Source organism: Hipposideros armiger, unplaced genomic scaffold, assembly GCF_001890085.2.
Source record: "Hipposideros armiger isolate ML-2016 unplaced genomic scaffold, ASM189008v1 scaffold_6, whole genome shotgun sequence".
NCBI lineage: Eukaryota > Metazoa > Chordata > Mammalia > Chiroptera > Hipposideridae > Hipposideros > Hipposideros armiger.
This window is the reverse complement of record NW_017731356.1, coordinates 2,721,057-2,739,458: the sequence shown is the minus strand read 5'-3', so window position 1 is coordinate 2,739,458 and position 18,402 is coordinate 2,721,057. Positions and strand designations below refer to the sequence as shown.

Below are 18,402 nucleotides of genomic sequence, written 5' to 3'. Positions count from 1 at the left end.
GGGTATCTCAGGCCCACCTCTCATTGGTTACAGTAATTGGATGAAGGGCGGGCAGGTGGCCTAAGAAAGGTCAGTCATAATCTTTCCCTGGGGCTAGTGTGTCCTCTGAGGTGTCCACGACCAGAGGATGTTTCTGTGGGGTTGCGAGCAGATATGTGGAGAGAACGTGCTTGCTGAATGAAGCCAAGTGGAGCAAATGTCAGACAGAAATACAAGGGTTCGTGGCCGTGATCTCTATTAAAGACCGGGAGGCGTTGAGCCCCTCGCCTCTTCCCTCGCTTCTCTGAATTGCGCAGGTGTGTCCCCGAGCTTTGTGAATGAAGGAAGCCTCTTCTTGCACAAGCCAGTTAGAGGTGATTTCTGTCACTAGCAACCCGAAAAGTAATAATGAATAAAAGGACATTATCAAGAATCATAGGAGGGCCAAGAACTGCCAATTGTCCCCACTTTGGAGCTACTTCTTTCCAGCATCTTATCGGCATGTGTTCTCTCCTTACTACGGGCCCTTGGACGTTAGATATCTGCCCTGTATATTGAGATCATTCCCAAATAGTGCAGGCCCTTCACAGAGCTTTGCTTCTCAAATTTCAGTGTGCTTGGAGGAGCTAAAAATCTGATTTCTTTTTTATATCAAATGTGACAAGTTATCTATGTTATGACCTGGACTGCCTCAAAGAAGATAGTAATATCTGCTATATTCTAAGCACTGTGCTAAGCAGAAGTTTAATGAATTTATCAATGGTCTTAGACCTCAAGCTACTTAAACCAGAGGTTTCTTTATCTATAAAAAATAATATCATATGCAGCATTTGTTAGGAATAAAAGAAACAAGGGCTGATACGAACTGTAAGGAACTGGGGAATTAAGAAGACACGGTCACTGTGGGCTAGGAAAACTAGAGACGTGGGATTTGAGCAGAGTCCCAAAGAACAGCTAGGTTCAGATTATTCAGAAGGAGCAGGAGCTTTCAGAGAGAAGAGAAGGTGGGGACCAAGACTGAAAAAACAAAAGGCAGATCTGTGTGCGGGTATGCAGGCTTGGTGAAGAGGAGGGCACTCGTCCCACACCACCCACCATCTGACCCCTTCCGCGTCTTTCCTGGCCATCTTTCCCTCCTACAATGTCCTCATGGATTTTGATCTGAGGGTGGGAAGAGGGCGCTCGCCACCCCATCTGGAGTTCTCCTTGACACGTGGTCCCTCCAGCCGTTCTGTTCTGTGTGCTCCTATTCTCTCTGCATCCATGGGCTCCCCTTCTGATCATTCATCAAAGTAAGGGGCCATCTGCTCTGGGCTCCGTCTGCTCCACGAATGAAAGGAAGGCATGTGGTACGTGGCTCCATTCCAGCTTCCCCCTCTTTCCATCTGCTGTGCCCCTTTGAACAGCCCATGGGGCATAGCTGATGGCTCACCTTCCTGCAAGGTGCACGACCCTTTGCTTTCAGTCCTATTTTCCTTTGAAAAATACCTGCACCTCCTGCTGTTCACGTGTTATTGTAGAAACCCCTACCTTACACCACACCACTGGTTGTTTAGACTTCTTTGGCAGGAACCCATTTTACCAATGAAAGGTGCTAAAACCTTTCCCTGAAGGAAATTCAACATTTCAGCCAATTCTTCCATTACAGGAAGAATAACAACTTTCAATTTATATATCCCGATCCCTTTGAAGTACATTATTGACATTTGCTAACCAATCGCTTGGGTCCCTCGCCTCACAGGAGAGGGTTTGAAGCTGGAACAACCTGGAAAGTACAGTCTAAAATGAATGGAAATAGGCCCAGGAATGAAATGATAGAACTAAAAACAATAGTGCAAGCACCTTCCAAAAACCATGTGTGTGTGTGTGTTTGTGTGTGTGTGTCTGAATATGTAATCGACACATGCATTTTTCACGCAAACCAGAGAATCAGAGAAAGACCTGTCGATGACTAGGAGGAAGGAAATTTTAAATGTTATATTTGTGTAGAAAAAAAAATCACTTTTTCCAAATTTTTTGAGTCCTAAATAAGTGTTTAACATCTCGGATCCTCACTTGGCTAATTTGTAAATTGGTGATAACGAATACCTATAGGAAAGCATTTTTATTAAGGACTCAATATTAAGCACAGTGCCTAATATGTAGTAGGCACTCAAATAGTTATCCCAGTGCTTGGACTATAATGGGGACTCAATAACTATCCCTTGTTTGAAAAAGTAAATGAAAATAATATGTCGAAAGCCCCTCATCTTCCAGGCACATAGTTGGTATAATCTGGTTACTCTTATGCTCCTAGAAAGATATATACTCCCATCATTATTTCTGTCGTGATTGATTTATATTCCCTGGTTAGCCCAGTGTGGAAACTCTATGAAACAGAAAAGCAAAACTATAAAAATAGTCTTAATTTCTGTACTATCAGAAATTAAGTCTTAATTTCTTAATTGACAATAGTCTTAATTTCTGCACCAGTACCATCCCTGAGGGCTGTGTCAGCTGGGGTCATTGTTTTCTAGAATTTCAAACAAAAAGTAAGTCTCTGAGAGCAATGAGGAAACAGAAACAAAGGTTTGTTTAATTAAGGGTCCATTTAGGGCAGTGAAAAAGGCAGGCAGGTAAACAGAATTGAAAGAGACAGGTGATCATTTTAACAGCTTTATTGAGATACAATTGGCACACCATGCACTGCATGTATTTAAACTGTACAATTTGATGAGTGTTGACATATGTGTATATGCATGCAGTCACCAACGTAATCCAGAGAGGTTAATCAAGCACATCAATCACCCACAGACGTGTCCTTTCAGCCCCGGAAGTCCCTCCTTCTGGCAACCCAGTGTTTTGTTTTGTTTTTTTTTCTATTACTGTAGATTAGCTTGGATTTTCTAGAGTTTTATGTCACTAGAATTATACAGCACATTGTCTTATTGTCTGGCTTCTTTCATTCAGCAGTTACTTTGAGATTCATTCTTAGCGTTGCATTTATTAATAGTTCATTCCTTTTTATTTCTGAGTAGTATGGTATGGCTATAACATACGTTGTTTGTCCACTCACCTGTTGATGGACATTTGGGTTGTTTCCTAGTTTTGACTATTGCAAATAAAGCTCCTGTGAATATTTGTGTACAAGTCTCCGTATGTATATATTCTTTTATTTCTACGTAGGAGGAGAATGCCTGGGTAATGGTAGGTGTATGTTTAATTGTTTAACCAGCACTTCCAGGTCCTCATCCTCGCCAGTCCTTGGGAAGGTCATTCCTTTTAGTTTTAGCCATTCTAATAGCTGTGTAGTAATATGATGTTAATTTGCATTTCCCTAATGACCAGGGACGTTGAGCATCTTTTCCTGTGCTTGTCTGCCATATGTGTATTTTGGTGAAGTGTTTGTTCAAATCTTTTGCTCATTTTTTATTGGGTTGTTTGTTTTCTTATTATTGAGTTTTAGGTGTACTTTATAAGTTCTGGATACAAGCTCTTTATGAGATTTATGATTTGCAAATATTTTCTCCTAGTCTATGGCTTATCTTTTCATGTTCTTAACAGTGCCTTTCAAAAAGTAGATATATTTAATTCTAATGAAGTACAATGTATTAGTAGTTTCTTGTTTGATGGATCATCCTATATAAGAAATGGTTTTCTTCAGAGTACTATGGTTTTAGGGTTTACATTTAGGGTTCTGATTCTTTTTGATTTATGCATATGATAAAGGGTGTGGATCACATGGATACTTTGCATTTGGGTATCCAGTTGCTCCAGTATCAAAAGTTAAATGGAGTCCTTTCTGCACAGAATTGCTTTGGCATCTTTGTAGCAAATCAGTTGTCTTTATAATGTGTCGGTCTATTTCTGGACTCCATGGTTTTCCATTGATCTTCTTTTCTATCTTTATATGATTAATGTAGCTGTAAGGTAAGGCTTTGGGTTAAGACTTTATTCTTCTCTCCCAAAGGTGTGTTGATTATTTTACATTCTTTGCAATTCTGTATGAATGTTACAATCAATTTGCCAAGTTATTTAAAAAAAATCTGATGGGATTCTGAATCTGTTGAATCTACAGACCAATTTGGGGAGAACTGACATCTTAATTATATTGAATATCTCTATCCACAAACATAGTATATCTCTTCATTTATTTGGATCATCTTTCATTTCTCTCAGCAACGTTTTGAAGTTTTTAGCATACAGGTTTTGTAAATCTAATCAGTTTTATCCCTAAGTAACTCATGTTTTCTTATACTATTATGAATTACATATTTTTAAATTTTCAATTTCTGATATTTTTCTTTCTAGTACATGGAAGTAAAATTAATTTTTGGTTATTAAGCTGGTATCCTGTAATCTTGCTAAATTCGCTTATTAGTTCTAGTAGCTTTTATATAGATTCCACTGACCTGCCTACACAGAGACTATATTGGCTGAAATAGAGTTTTATTTCTTCCTTTCCAATATGGGTGCCTTTTGCTTTTTGTTTTTACCATATTGTACTGGCTAGAACCTCCAATATAATGATGGTAAGGAATGGTAGAGGAAGTATTTTTATTTTATTCTTGAACTTAGCAGGAAGATATTCAGCCTTTTACCAATAAGGATGATATTAGCCATAGGCCTTTCATAGATGCCCCTTCATCTAGTTGAGGAATTTTCCTTCTATTACTAGTTTAGTGAGAGTTTTGATCAGTAATGGATATGGATTTTGTCAAATGCCTTCCCTGCATTTACTGATGATCATATGTTGGTTTGTTTTTTATAGTTTAATATGGTGAATCACATTGATTGATTTTATATATTAAGCCAACTTTGCATTCATGGAACAAATTCCACTTGTTACTGATATATTACCCTTTTTTGTATTGTTGCGTTTGCTTGGATAAAATATTGTTTAGATTTTTTTCTTCTTTGCTCATAAAAGATATTGGTCTGTAATTCTCTTTGCTTATAATATCTTTCTCTGGTTTGGTAGTTGAGTAATACTGGAACCAAATAACAATTTGGGAAGTATTTTCTCAGACTCTTCAATTTCGTGAAGGAGTTTGTGCAGAACTGGTATCATTTCTTCCTTTAATGTTTGATGGAATTCACCAGATCAACAACTTAAATGAAATGGACCAATTCCTTGAAAGACACAAACTACCAAAGGTCACTCAAGAAGAAACAGATAATCTTTACAGCCCTAAATCTAATAAAGACATTGAATTTGTAGTTAAACATCTTCCCATAAAGGTTATGATTGGACTTGGTGGGTGTAGCTTTCTTTCTATTTCTTGTGGTTGGAATTGACTGAGTTTCTTGGATCTTTGGGTTTACAGCTTCATCAAAGCTTTAAAAATGACCATTATTTCCTCCAGTTCTTTTTCTACCTCTCCAGCATCACTTTCTGAAACACTTACATTAGGCTGATTGAAAGTGTTGCACAACTCACTGATGCTTTTTATGTATTCTTTTAATTTTTTTTTCTCTGTGTGCTTTATCTTGGACACTTTGTATTACTTTATTTTCAAGTTCACTTACCTTTCCTTCTGTGAGATCTTATCTGCTATTAATCCCTTCCAGTGTATTTTTTATCTTGGACTTTTTTGTTTTCATCACTAGAAGTTTGATTTGTTTTTAAAAATTTCTTTTATGTTTCTACATAACTTTTGAACATATGGAATACAGTTACAATAGCCATTTTTATAACCTTGTCTGTTCATTCAAACATCTGTGTCAGTTCTGTGTCAATTTCAGTAGATTGCCTTTCCGCCTCATTATGGATTGTATTTTCATGCTTCTTTGCATGCCTAATAAGTTTTGATTGGGGGCCATGGCCCATTTTGGATTTTATATTTTGGGGTACTGGACATTTTTGTATTCCTACAAATATTCTTGAGCTTTCTTCTGGGATGCAGTTACATTACCTAGAAACAGTTTGATCTTTTCGGGTACCACCTTTAAGATTTGTTAGATGGGACCAGAGTATGATCGAGGACTAATTATTCCCATCAATTGATGCAATACCCTTTTGAATACTCCTCCCAATTCATTGTGATTGTGAAGTTTTCTAGGGGTGATGAGAGCAGATACTCTTCCTGGCCTTGTGTGATTGATAGGTACTGTCACCACAAAACTTTTCTTTTCTTTTTTTTTTTTAAAGTTTATTTTTTTAAATTGGGGAATTGGGGGATGGGAACAGCCCTGGGGAATTGGGGGAAGGGGAACAGACAAGTTGCTGTTGTTTTGTTCTTCAGTCTAGTGGAGGACGTTGCTTCACTGGCCCAAGTTGGCACCATTATTGCGCTCTTCCCAGGTGAGGCAGATCAGCCACCGGCTTCTGGACGGCCGCTCACTGCGGCTGCTGGCCGCTCACGCTGGCTGCTGGCTACACACGGTAGCCCATGGCAACCCATTGCCATAGGAGCTGCAGCCTACGCCGTCGCCAGTGACTCACGGCAGCCCAGCTCCAGGTTGAGCTGTTGTTCAGCATCTTAGCTGTGGAGGGCAGTGTCACTGGCCCTCATATGTGGGATCTGAACCAGGTCCCTCTGGCGTCCCAAGCCAGCTCTTAACCACTGCGCCACTCGGCCAGCCCTACTAAACTTTTCAAGTAGTTCTCTCCCTGGCTCAAATGGTTTCCTTACACTGATCAGTGCTCTACTGAATACTCACGGGACGATACTTTGCAAAGCTCTGGAGCTCTTTCTCTGTGCAGCTCAAAGGTGTATTTTCAAGTTGGTCACCTCCGTGAGCAAATGGGGCATGACCTCACCAGGATCTTTTGAGAGTCACATAGAATGACTCGCATTTGTCGACTCCAGGGCCATTCGCAGAAGCGTTTACACCTGGTCTCTCCTCTGTCATTGTTTGAGGGTCAGCTGCCCATGGATGCCTGCCGAGTGTCATCATGCTGGCATCCTGTGCTGAGGCATCAGAGAAGCCCCAGGGCAGAAAGCAAAACAGGTCCCACTTGAGGTGAGGTGCTGTCCGCTCAGGTGAGCAGAGGCCTCCAGGGGTAGAATCTGAGGTGAGGCTGAAAAGACATCAGGTGGGGAACAATAGACACGTGATACAGATTATCATTTAAATATGTACTATAACTGATGCACATCCATCACTAAGTTGGATAGTGAAATGATGTGTACATTGGAATCATCTAGACATGAAGTATTAAAGAATAATACATCTCAGTTTTTAAATAAACTCCTTTAGCTGGAGGTATATTTATAACAATGCCCTACAGCAAACTAGGTTATAGAATTTAATGTTTTTCATTATTTTCCAAAAACTTTGAAGCATATTAAAATACACTGTATGTGAAAAAAACATTTTTAATATTTTAGTATGAAAATGTTTACTATACACAGAAAGTAGTGAGGCGAATACGATGAGCACCCCCAATACTCCCCACCACTCCTCAGTTTTAATAGTTATCCACTCAGGTCACTTTTGTTTCATCTATACGTCCACCTTCTGCCATTCAATTATTGTGAAGCAAATCTTAGACATCATATCATCTCATACAAAATGTTTCAGTAAGTAGCTCTAAAAGATAAGAATCATTAAAAAAATTCAAAGTGAAATGACGTTTTCAAATCCAGAAGGGTAAAAAAATAATTACAATTATTTAATATAATGAAACCTCTAGACAGTATTTAGATTTTTCTGGTTATTTCATTATATTATTATTATTATTAATTATTATTTTACAGTTTGGTAAACTGTAATTCAAACGATTTTTAGTGGTCATGCCTTTTGTATCTTTATTTATTGAAGAAACTTGGTGATTTGTTCTGTACCCTGTCCATAAACTGAATTTTGTTCAAAAACTTTATAAAACATAAAGTAATCAAACCTTTAGAAGAAAAAGTCTAGCAGAACATATTAAGGAATTAGCTAACTTAGGACCACTGTTTTTTTGTTTGTTTCTTTTCTAACCTTTGTCCCTAAGAACCCACTTTTGCACAAAGCAGATGATTTATCCATCTCAGTGGTCATCAAAATTGAATCGCTGCTGACTTACAAGACCTCAATGGTGGCCATTGTTTACAGATCCAAAAGTTAGTATCCAGGCACAGGCACAGAGCATGACAATAATACACTATTAATGGATATGCACAGGCATATATACGTATATTTGTCATATGTCCCTCTCTAGATGTGTTTATAAACATGTTTAAATATATGAATTAAAGGCTTGTTTTTATTTTTTCATGAAGTTTACTCAGTCAATAAATGAAAGCTTTGACTCAGCCTACATTTCTGCTAGTAAATGAGATAGAAATATAAGCAAACCCATACATTCCATATACATCTTCTGCAAAAGGGATTTCTTTCAACCCTAAAACATATATTCCTACTTTTTAAAAACTCCTATCCCAAAAGTTGCTTTTAAAGATCAAGAATGCTAAATGTTAAAAAAAAGAAAAAAAAAGAATGCTAAATGTTAACACTCAAAAATTGAGAACACTTTTCTGTCTATATCTGATGGTGGTTCTCTAATGGCTGTGGAGAGTAAAATTCTTCTGAGCTTCTTCTGGGGAACAAGTCAAGCCCTCCTTTGTTGTCATTTTATGACTGGGTAGCCACATAAATATGATCTTTTAAAGATGTTCATCAAATCGTGTCCAAATTTCCCCTTTCTCTAAGGAAGACATGTTGGATTAAGCCCCACCCCAGTGACCTCACATTAACTCGACTGTCTGCAAAAAAACCCTGTTTTTGCAGTAAGGTCACCTTCACATGCTCTGGGGGTTAGGACTTCAGCATCATCTTAGGGGACATGATTCCACTCACAACAGGGTCTACTTTTCTGATATCGTCTCTTGCCACTCTCCTTCCTGCTCTAGCCGTGCTGGCCTTCCTACTGTTCCTACAAAGGATCAGTGGTATCTTCTCCTCCGAGATATTGTACCTTTTGTTCTTCATGCTGAGAAAGGCCTTCTCCTGACCACCGTCATCTTCTCATGTAGCTCTCAGATCAGTCGGAGCCTGGCCCTGACCCCCCTCTCTGAGGCTTGTCTCTCCACGCCCCCTGCTCTTGGCCAAGTGATTTCTGCAGACCACTCACCACTCTGAGAGCATCTTGTTCTTCTACGTGATCGCCTCTCCTCTCTCCACTGGAGACCCCACGAGCGCAGAGATCCTGCCTGCCTTCTTGGCGATGTATCCCCAGCTCCTAAAACAGTGCTTGTTACGTAGCAGGGGCTCAATAAAATTTATTATATTATAATGACTTAAGTATACTCAGAAGTAAGGTATAAAGATAATCAGTTAGAGTCACATTACCAAACAGCATACACATGTACCAAGGAAACTGGCAAAATATTTCATTACCCAGAACAATTGTTTTTCAAATATGGAAACATCACTAGCCTCCCTTCTCCCAAAATTCAAAATAGTCTCTGATCACATGTCCTTTTCATAACACAGCCTCACTGACCATCCTATTTACGGTCACGGCTCTCCACCCCAGCCAGTATTCCCATGTGCCTCTTCCTGTTCTATTCTACACACTTATCACCTTCTAAAAGATGGTACAATACACTCATTCATACTGCTTTGGACGGCGCCCTTGTCCTTTCCAGGAGAGACACTTGTCTGTCTTGTTCATTGAGGGAGCCGAAGAATCTAGAACAGTGCTCCCTGCATAGTATGTGCTCAATAAACATTTGTAGATGGTGGAATAAAAAAGTGTCGTCTTGCTCTTCCCATCTCTAAGCTGCTTACCTGAGCACTATGTCAATAAGAGAACTTGATTTGTAAAAGAAAATGCCAACAAAGACTCCAGATTAGAGAAGAGAGAATCAGAATCAATAGGGTACACACCGCACAGTGTATTTCTTTTTGCAGGCTCAGACTATCCTTGCTTAGCATCTTGGTGTTTATTGGCACTCACATATGAAAGCTCCTGTGCAGGGGCTGTGTTAGTCTTGGGCTCAAGGCTTCACTCTTGCGTTGACTAGAATTGGGGTCTTGTCACTCTTTAGACTGAATGGTTGGTAGTCAAAGCATGATCTCTAGCCAACCCCCAGTGTATTCCTCTTTCCTACAGAACCTTTTTTTTTTTTAAACCATACCAACATGAAAAGCCTCCCAGACCAACCTTTGTCTTAATGGAGTCTGAAGTTCACTCTTCTGTTTATGATGTGTAAGAACTGAAGTGGGAGATATAAAGTTTGCAGCTATTATGTAATCAAAACCATTCGTGTTTCACCAAAGAGGAAGGAGGAGGCAAGAAGGGCCTGGGGGTGGTAGGCAGGGAGGAGGAAGAAAAGGAACAATCCCCGAATTGGAAGCTTAGAGCCTGTGCATTGAGCAGGAAGTTGAAACTCATCCAGCTGTCACAGAACAACAGAAGAAAAATGCTTTATGTATTCAATCATTATTAAGTGTTCTGCATGTCTATTTCCCACGTTATTTGCCAGTATAGATTGGTTTTCAAATGCTAGCCTTTTAAGAGCAGGAGACATATTTGCTTTTCAGATAAAAATTGTTTCATTTTTGAAGGCCATAAAAACAAAAATTCCAAGTGGTGGAAGAGAAAAAAGAAAAAAAAATATGATGCCCTCACTTTCAAGCGTTTTTTACCAAAACCAAGAAGGCCCCTACTACCTTTAATTTGAGAGGCACTTTCTTAGTGAAGGACCACTCCAGGCTGAGCCAGTAGAGTGCCAGCTCCACAGAGATATTTTAGGAATACAGTGTCCAGTGTCCCGTGATGCTGGGGAGATAGACAGGACTGCAAAGCCAGCAGGGAACAGCCAGGCAAGCTGCCAGCGTGTGGCTGCCCCGTAGAAAGCAGGTCCTCCAGGCCAAACTGGCAGATAGAAAATTGGGGGGAGTCAAAGTCTTTGCAGACATTTTTCTCTTTTAGCTTCTAGGAAATGGTCTGAACAGAGAGACCTCAATTAGAATTAAATCGCTGAATTTATGAGTCTTAGCATTGTGCAGTGCTGAGACTAGAAGATGAAGAACGCAGCGGCCCTTTTCTCTCTCTTTCATGGATGAGGGAACTCGAGTGCAGAGAAAAGCTGGGACTTCCCAGGGTCACAGGTCTGTCTATTCAGTGTCCCAGCCAAACTCCACACTCTGTTACATGACTGTTTGAAAATCAACATTGAATGTAGATATTCCGATTATGATTTAGGCATCTTTTCCTCTCTGGTCACCGAATAAGTGCCCCTCAGCTGTCTTTCCAATCCTGACAAAGGATCGCCTTACCACGCCTGGAAGAGGAAGCTCACATATCCCTTTCCAGTCCATTCCCTTCATCCCTATAAAAGGCCATCTTGAGAACATGCTTTATACACGCCAGGTCCACATCCACGTAAAATTTGATCTCTTACGAATAGAAACGTTTGTGGTGGATTCTTAAAGGGCAGCAGAGTTCCAGTGCAGCTCTCCCACTGGCAGAGTCCCCAAGCGCCCTTCAACGATGCCGTTTCTTCTGGGATGAAGGCCTTGTGTACTTCGTCTTTCCTCATCGCCACTCACGCAACCTCCAGTCTAAATCCAGTTGTCCTCTTTAGCTCCCTCTTTAGATAGTTCTGTCTTGGCTTCATCGCCAACACTTTTTTTGGCTTCAGGTCAACAGTGCTCCCCAGAAGGCCTCAGTGACCTTGACACTTTGGTGGTCACCTCATTACTGCCCTTGGCCCCTGAGCAGCATGTTCTTTTGTTTACCCAGTCCTTGTGCACGGTCCCCTGCTAGGTTTCCCTGACTTTAGATAAGTGTAATCTCATTTTGGCATCTTCTTTCTATTCATCCATTCTGAATTCTTGACACTTTTTACTTATCTTACTTTCTAAATTACATTTGAAATAGATGGTTACAAAATTATAGATGTCAAGCAACGTTCTTCAGTCCTTCAGCTCTTGACTATGTGGACTTCGCACCGTTTGAAAGAATAAAGGAGCACTCATGTGGACACGATCAGGCGTAAGAAATGGAATATTGTCAATATTGTTGAAGCCCTGTAGGGTCCTCCTGGTGGCATCTGCCTTCCTGTCACTTCAAGATGTTCGTTAACCCATTATTTTTCTTTATCATTGTACCACGTACGCCTATGCCTAACATATGCTTTGTTTTGCTTTGCTTTTGTTGAGGTTTTTGAACATGGTATCATGTTATAGCCTCTGTGACTTGCTTTTCTGGCTTAGCAGTTTCTTTAGTCAATGCTTATCAATACATGCGGCTTATGTAATTTTCATTGCTTAAAGAATTCTGTTATATAACTGTACCACTGTGTATTCATGCTTTTCTACTTTTGATTGACAGATGTTTGGGTTATTTCCAGTTATTTTCTATTACAAAAATTGCTGTTATGAACACATTCATGCATATCTCTTGCTTGATGTATTAAAGGGTTTCTGAAGGATGTAAAATTAAGAGGAAAATTGCCATAAGATCATAGGCTATGAGTACCTTCAACGTAACTAGATAATGTTGAGTTATTTCCTGAAATGGCTGTAACCAATTTACATTCCCATTTGCTCCACATTCTCACCAACACTTAGATTTGTCCAATTTTTCCCCCAATGTGTGTGTGAGAGTGTGTGTGTGTGTGTGTGTGTGTGTGTGTGTGTGAAATGTTCTTATTTATGGTGTTAATATGCATTTCCCTAGTTACTAATGAAATCCAGCATTTTAAAAAATAGAAATATGGGCTATTCTTGTTTTCTTCTCTGATATATGCCTGTTCATGTATTTTGTCTACTTTAAAAAATTGAATTGTTTGTCCTTTTCTTATTCATTCATGGGAGTTCTTTGCATATCCTAGATGCCAAACTTTTTATCCATAATGTAGAAAATAGCCGCTTCCACTTAGTTTGTGGTTGTGTCTTTACTTTTCTAATGATGATCAGAATCATCTAATGATGATCTTTTCTTCTGATATTTTTTTATGACACCTAATTTTAATTTAGTCAAATCTATCTTTTTTCTCTATGATTTGCATTTTTTGTATTTTGTTTCAAAAATCCTTCTCTACCCTGAATTCATAAATATATTCTTCTATTTTTTTTCTGAAATTATAAAACGCTGCTCTTGATCTATATGGATTTTGTGTGAGTGTGTAGTGTGAAATGGGATGTTATATTTTTTATATGAATAACTAAATAGAGATCAGTATCGTTTACTGAAAAGTCTAAACTTTTCTCACTAATCTGCGGTGACAACGCTGTGATACGTCAGGTCTCCATATTTGGTTGAGTTCGTTTTCGTCTCTCTACTTCATCCCCCTGGGCTATGTGTTTATCCCTGGACCAACAACATACTCTCTGAATTATTAGAACTTGTATATTAAGGGTCAGTATCTGGCAGGATGAGTCCTTTCAATACAGTTCTTTAAAAAGTTCTCAGATACAACTCACCTGAAGCAGTGAGTTGGACATTTTTTACTTTTTTTCTATCTCTGGAAAAGTTTTGTGTGAGATTGAAATGACCTGTTTAATTTGTAAAATGTCTTTCCCTGGTGCTTTATTTGTGGGAAGATTTTAACCGTGTGTTCAATTTCTTTAATAGTAGACAATTGTTCAGGATTTTTGTTTCTTCTACATCACTTTTATTAAATGATATTTTTCTAACAATGTGCACCTCACCTAGCTGCTCAAATGTATTGGCATTTAGGTTTTAATAATGTTCTCTTGTCATTTTTAAACTGAGATGCTTCTGTAGATGTGTCCCCTGTTCTATTCTTAATATCATTTATTGGTGCCTTTTTTTTTTCCTTGACCAATATTGCTAAAGGTGGATTGATTTTTTAAAAATCTTTTAGAAGACATTTTTTTTGGCTTTTTGGACCCTCTCTATTTCCATATTTATTTCCTCTTTTATTAACTAATCACTGTCCATCCATGGGCATCTTTTTTTCTTCCACTGTTGATCTAATGCTTTAGCAAAGAACATCATACAGGAGTGCACAGTTTGCTGATTTATCTTCCAGGGCCAAAGGGACAGAGTGGCAGGGTTGCGGAATTCCCCCCCATCCCCTCCTTGATTTCAGCAGAAATTGGCTATTGGCCAATTGGGCAGAAAATGGCTTTGGATTTCAGAGGGCGGTATGTGGTATTAGGATATCCGTAAGCTCAGAGGACTTGTCTGAAGAAGACACATGTAAATCTCTGACAGCCCTAATCACATTGACCCCACACTTGACGTCAGGATGGCCCTACTTCCTTTTTTAAACTGCACGGTGGTAAATTTCCAAATATGCCATTCCTCATCTGTGTGAGAGAGATGACCTTTTCCCACTGATTCAATATTTTGAGCGGGCGGGATATTGGCGAGGGAAGGCAAGGAGATAGAGTTGCTGAGGATGGAGGGGACCCTTGAAAAATGGGCCCTTGACCATGCCGTAAAATAAAAGAGCAGAAAGGGGAAGACATATTGGCCATCATTTACCTTTTATATGACAGTTGACAGTTTTTTTTTCTCTAAAGCATCTTAGTAAACAAAACCCCATTTGATCTTCCAACAGCCCCAGCTTCAGTGCAGTTGGTAGGGCAGGTATTTGGAGAATATAGAATGAGAAGCAAGTGAGGGGGAGGTTGTTTCCTTGGGAAAGGAAGTCATCAGCTTGACTGAAGACAGACTTTATAATGAAACAACTGATAATAGATTTTTTTTTAAACTTTTTTGTTGAATTCCTGTGGTGCACAGAGTGTCTTGAATAGATTTTTAGATGAACTTGACCAAGAGCCAAGTTGTTTCCATTGTTATGGCCTTCCTAAGAGTTGTCATTTTTCTTTAGATTGATTTCCTTTTCAGGATCCAAGATATAATATACATCTCTAATTTATCTCATCACTCTTGTGGGGCACTTTCCAGCATATGCTATTGAATTTGTTAAGTGAAGGCATATCTCAATTTTGTAATCCATGAAAGCTGGTATTAAAGACAAAATAAATACACTTCAGGAAAGATAACATTTTTCACAACAGATGTGAGAGCAAAGAAACTGCTGACATGTTTATTAGCAATGGATAAACTGAACGTTTCAGTTTGGCCCAGCACCCAGAAAATGCAGATGTGTATCCAGATGCGAGTCTCTAGAGTCTGCAAAAGAGAATTTGTGTTGGACATTCTACAAGATTTCTGGCACTTCCTGCTTGACAAGAAGTACCCCTGAGAGCCACCTATATCATGATATTTTGGCAATTATTTTCCCCATCGCTGGTAAGAGCCAAGAAGTGCAGCAAGACACAATATTAAAGAAAAAAAAAAGAAATGAAAAAGAGTAGAAATGAGAGGTTTACTAAACTATTTTTGACCTTTAAGTTAGGAAAAATAAAAAAAGGTGGGTCTGGCTTAGGATATAGGATGCTTGGGTCATCTTCCTGCACGCTAGGTAATTTTTATTAGTTGTGAATAAACCAAGTGTTCTTTAGCTCCTGCAAACATTTATTTAAATGCAGAAGGCCTCAGTTTAATTCCTTGATTGTTTTTTTCCCCTAGTGGGAAAGTACTTGACTGAAGTCTTAGCAAATTGCAGCATTTAGTGACATTTTTTACACATGGATGAATCCAACCAGAAAGTCAAAGTCAACATAGGAATGCATGCTTTTAATCATATTTATTTAGAACAAAAAAATACGTTAGGCAGTGTCCAAAAGCTAAGAATTTGGCAGTGTCTCCTTTGAGGGTATATGGTCATTGAGTCAATTAAATTTTTGAATAAGGTATCTTTCTATTTCATCATTAATATTAATATATATATATATATGTATATATATATATATATATATATATATATATAAATAGTTACTGTTTATTGAACCACATATGCCAAGTACTGTTGCATGATAATAGTAACAATGCTAAATTGCTACACACCATGCTAAATTGTTAGTGGAATGATTTTATTCTTTCAAAAACTCATTGAAGTCTCACCCCTACTTGTATTTTACTGATGACAAGCGATGGCTTAGAAAATGTAAATGACAGTAACATTTTTTAGAAGGAAATTCAGCTGGGGAGGAAGTATTTTGAGATTTTTTAAATTATTTCTGTTGAGGTTGTTTTTATGAACTTGTTTAGAACTCAAAAGGCCTTGAAAGTTGCAACCACATTTAATCCGTAAATCTAACAAGTCATACGTATATTGATTTGCTGGTGGCTGGCCAATGCTGTTCTCTCCGTGGAGCCAGGAGGATGTGTTGCTCAAATACGTAACTGAACTTGTTGGGGCAGCAGTAGTCAGAAACCAAGAGTCTAGGGCAGAACCTGGGGTCAACACAGAAACTGGGACCCAAAACATAGATGTTTAAGATAATGGATTTGTATGTGATCGAACAGCAAAAGCCAAGTAAAAGTGTTCAGAAACTGAGAATGCACTCCTCTGGGCCCCACTTCCAGCCTGGCATCTCACTCTCTTGATTTCATACTCTTAAAACTTGGTCTGAAAACATCTGTGCTAAAAAGTCATCAATGTGGATGAAATTTGAGGCATTGTGTCGAATTCATGTCCCTGCATCCATGTTTCTGGTGCAACAGCAATGCATAAATGTACTTTCAGGAATGTCTAGGAACATAACATTTGGAATATTTGTTTCTACAGGCCAAATGTAATATTTGAACAATTTTCATTATAAGCAAATACAGTGATTGTGAAAATGTGCATACGTTTTGTCAGACTTACTTATCTTTGTATGTTGAGCACCACCCAAGAAAAACGAGCTGAATTTGCTTCACAGTCACACCCTCTCTAGGACCCCAACCATGTTACCCTGACCTCATCCCCCAGACATGCTTCTAAATAGTTGTGACTATTGCTAACGCTCAAATCCACTCTTTCAAAGTGCAGACTGGCAGCAGGGAGCACACAGTGAAGAATGTTTCAGAGGCCGTTATGGCAACACAAAAGGCGTAGTCACAAATAATGTTTGGCCCGTGGAACAGTAATGTCACTGGAATAAATATGTTGTTTCCTACGGCAACTGCTTTCTGAAAATGTAAAGTGAGAAGTAACATGCCAGATTTTATACATGCAAGAACATTTGTCCTCAAACTCAATGTGCATAGGAACATGTAGGAGTTTTAGTATAAAATAAATTTGCAGCTACCTTGGGATCCAAGTGTTGGGTAATCCTGTGGGTCTGCAATTTAATTAGCTCTCCCATGAGATTGTCACATACATGACCAACAGGACATTTTCTACCACACACTCATCTGGACACGTTACTACATAGTCACATGCCATATAGCTGGGAATGTCACTTGATCATTCTATCTTTTCTTTCCTTAAACCATCTCGATATAGTTCCATCCCATGTTTGGACTCTTGTGTTTATTTTTTTAGTTTCCACTTAAGTATAATAGTTAAACTTTCACTATGACCTTAAGCTAGTAATTCTTCGTGATTCTAAATGGAATCCCCCAGATTCAGAATTGTGACCTCTCTGCAGTGTCCAAGGCAACAGGCTGACAGCTTTGTCTGTATCTGGGGTTTTTTTCAGTAGCCCTTGGGAAGGACACATGGTTTCATGGGGACACCAAAGTACATGGGACAAGGGCCCAGTGTTGAGGGCACTTCTAGTCTAAAGAGGAAACAACCCATTTAGAGGTAAACTGAGGTATGCTATCAACAGTGGAAATAAGCTAACTATACCTATGGATGGACATCACACATGTAAGTTCAGCAAATGAAGCAAATCATAGAAAGTTCAAAACAGGCAGAATGAACCATGTGGTTAAGAGTGTATACATTAGGGATAAAGCCATAAGGAAAATCTGAACAATTAATGTCGCAAAAATCAAGACAACAGTTACCCCCAGGGGAGTGGTTATATGAAAGAAGAGGATACTGGATGGTGTGGGTGCTAGTGATCTTCTATTTCTTCACCTGGGTCCTGGTTACACAGGTGTTTGCATCACAATTATTTTTTCATTATGTTAAAATGTACATGTAGGGCCGGCTGAGTGGCGCGATGGTTAAGAGCTGGCTTGGAATGCCAGAGGGCCCCAGTTCGGATCCCACATATGAGGGCCAGTGACACTGCCCTCTACAGCTAAGATGCTGAACAACAGCTGGACCTGGAGCTGGGCTGCTGTGAGTTGCTGGCAACGGCGTAGGCTGCAGCCCCTGCTGAAGTGGGTTGCCATGGGCTGCCGTGTGTAGCCAGCAGCCAGCGTGAGCAGCCCTCAAGCCGCCATGAGCGGCCGTCCAGAAGTCAGCGACTGATCTGCCTCGCCCGGTAACAGTGCAATGATGGTGCCAATTTGGGCCAGTGAAGCACCATCCTCCACAACTAGACTGAAGAACAAAAGGACAGCCACTTGTCTGTTCCCCTTCCCCCGATTTCCCAGCACTGTTCCCAACCACCCAATTCCCCAATAAAAATCTTTAAAAAAAAGAGGAATAATACAAAACAATAAATAAATAAATAAAAGAGGAATAGTGTTTTTTTTAAAAAAGTACATGTAAAGTTTCTTTGTTTTACTTACTAAACACA

The 18,402-nt window shown here is 39.2% G+C and overlaps 1 long non-coding RNA gene across 2 annotated transcripts in view; it reads left to right on the top strand.

The window, feature by feature from the left end:
• The window catches only part of LOC109385460 (uncharacterized), a 207,421-nt gene that overhangs the window by 53,245 nt on the left and 135,774 nt on the right, over positions 1-18,402 (top strand). The gene's annotated exons all lie outside the window — the stretch shown is intronic.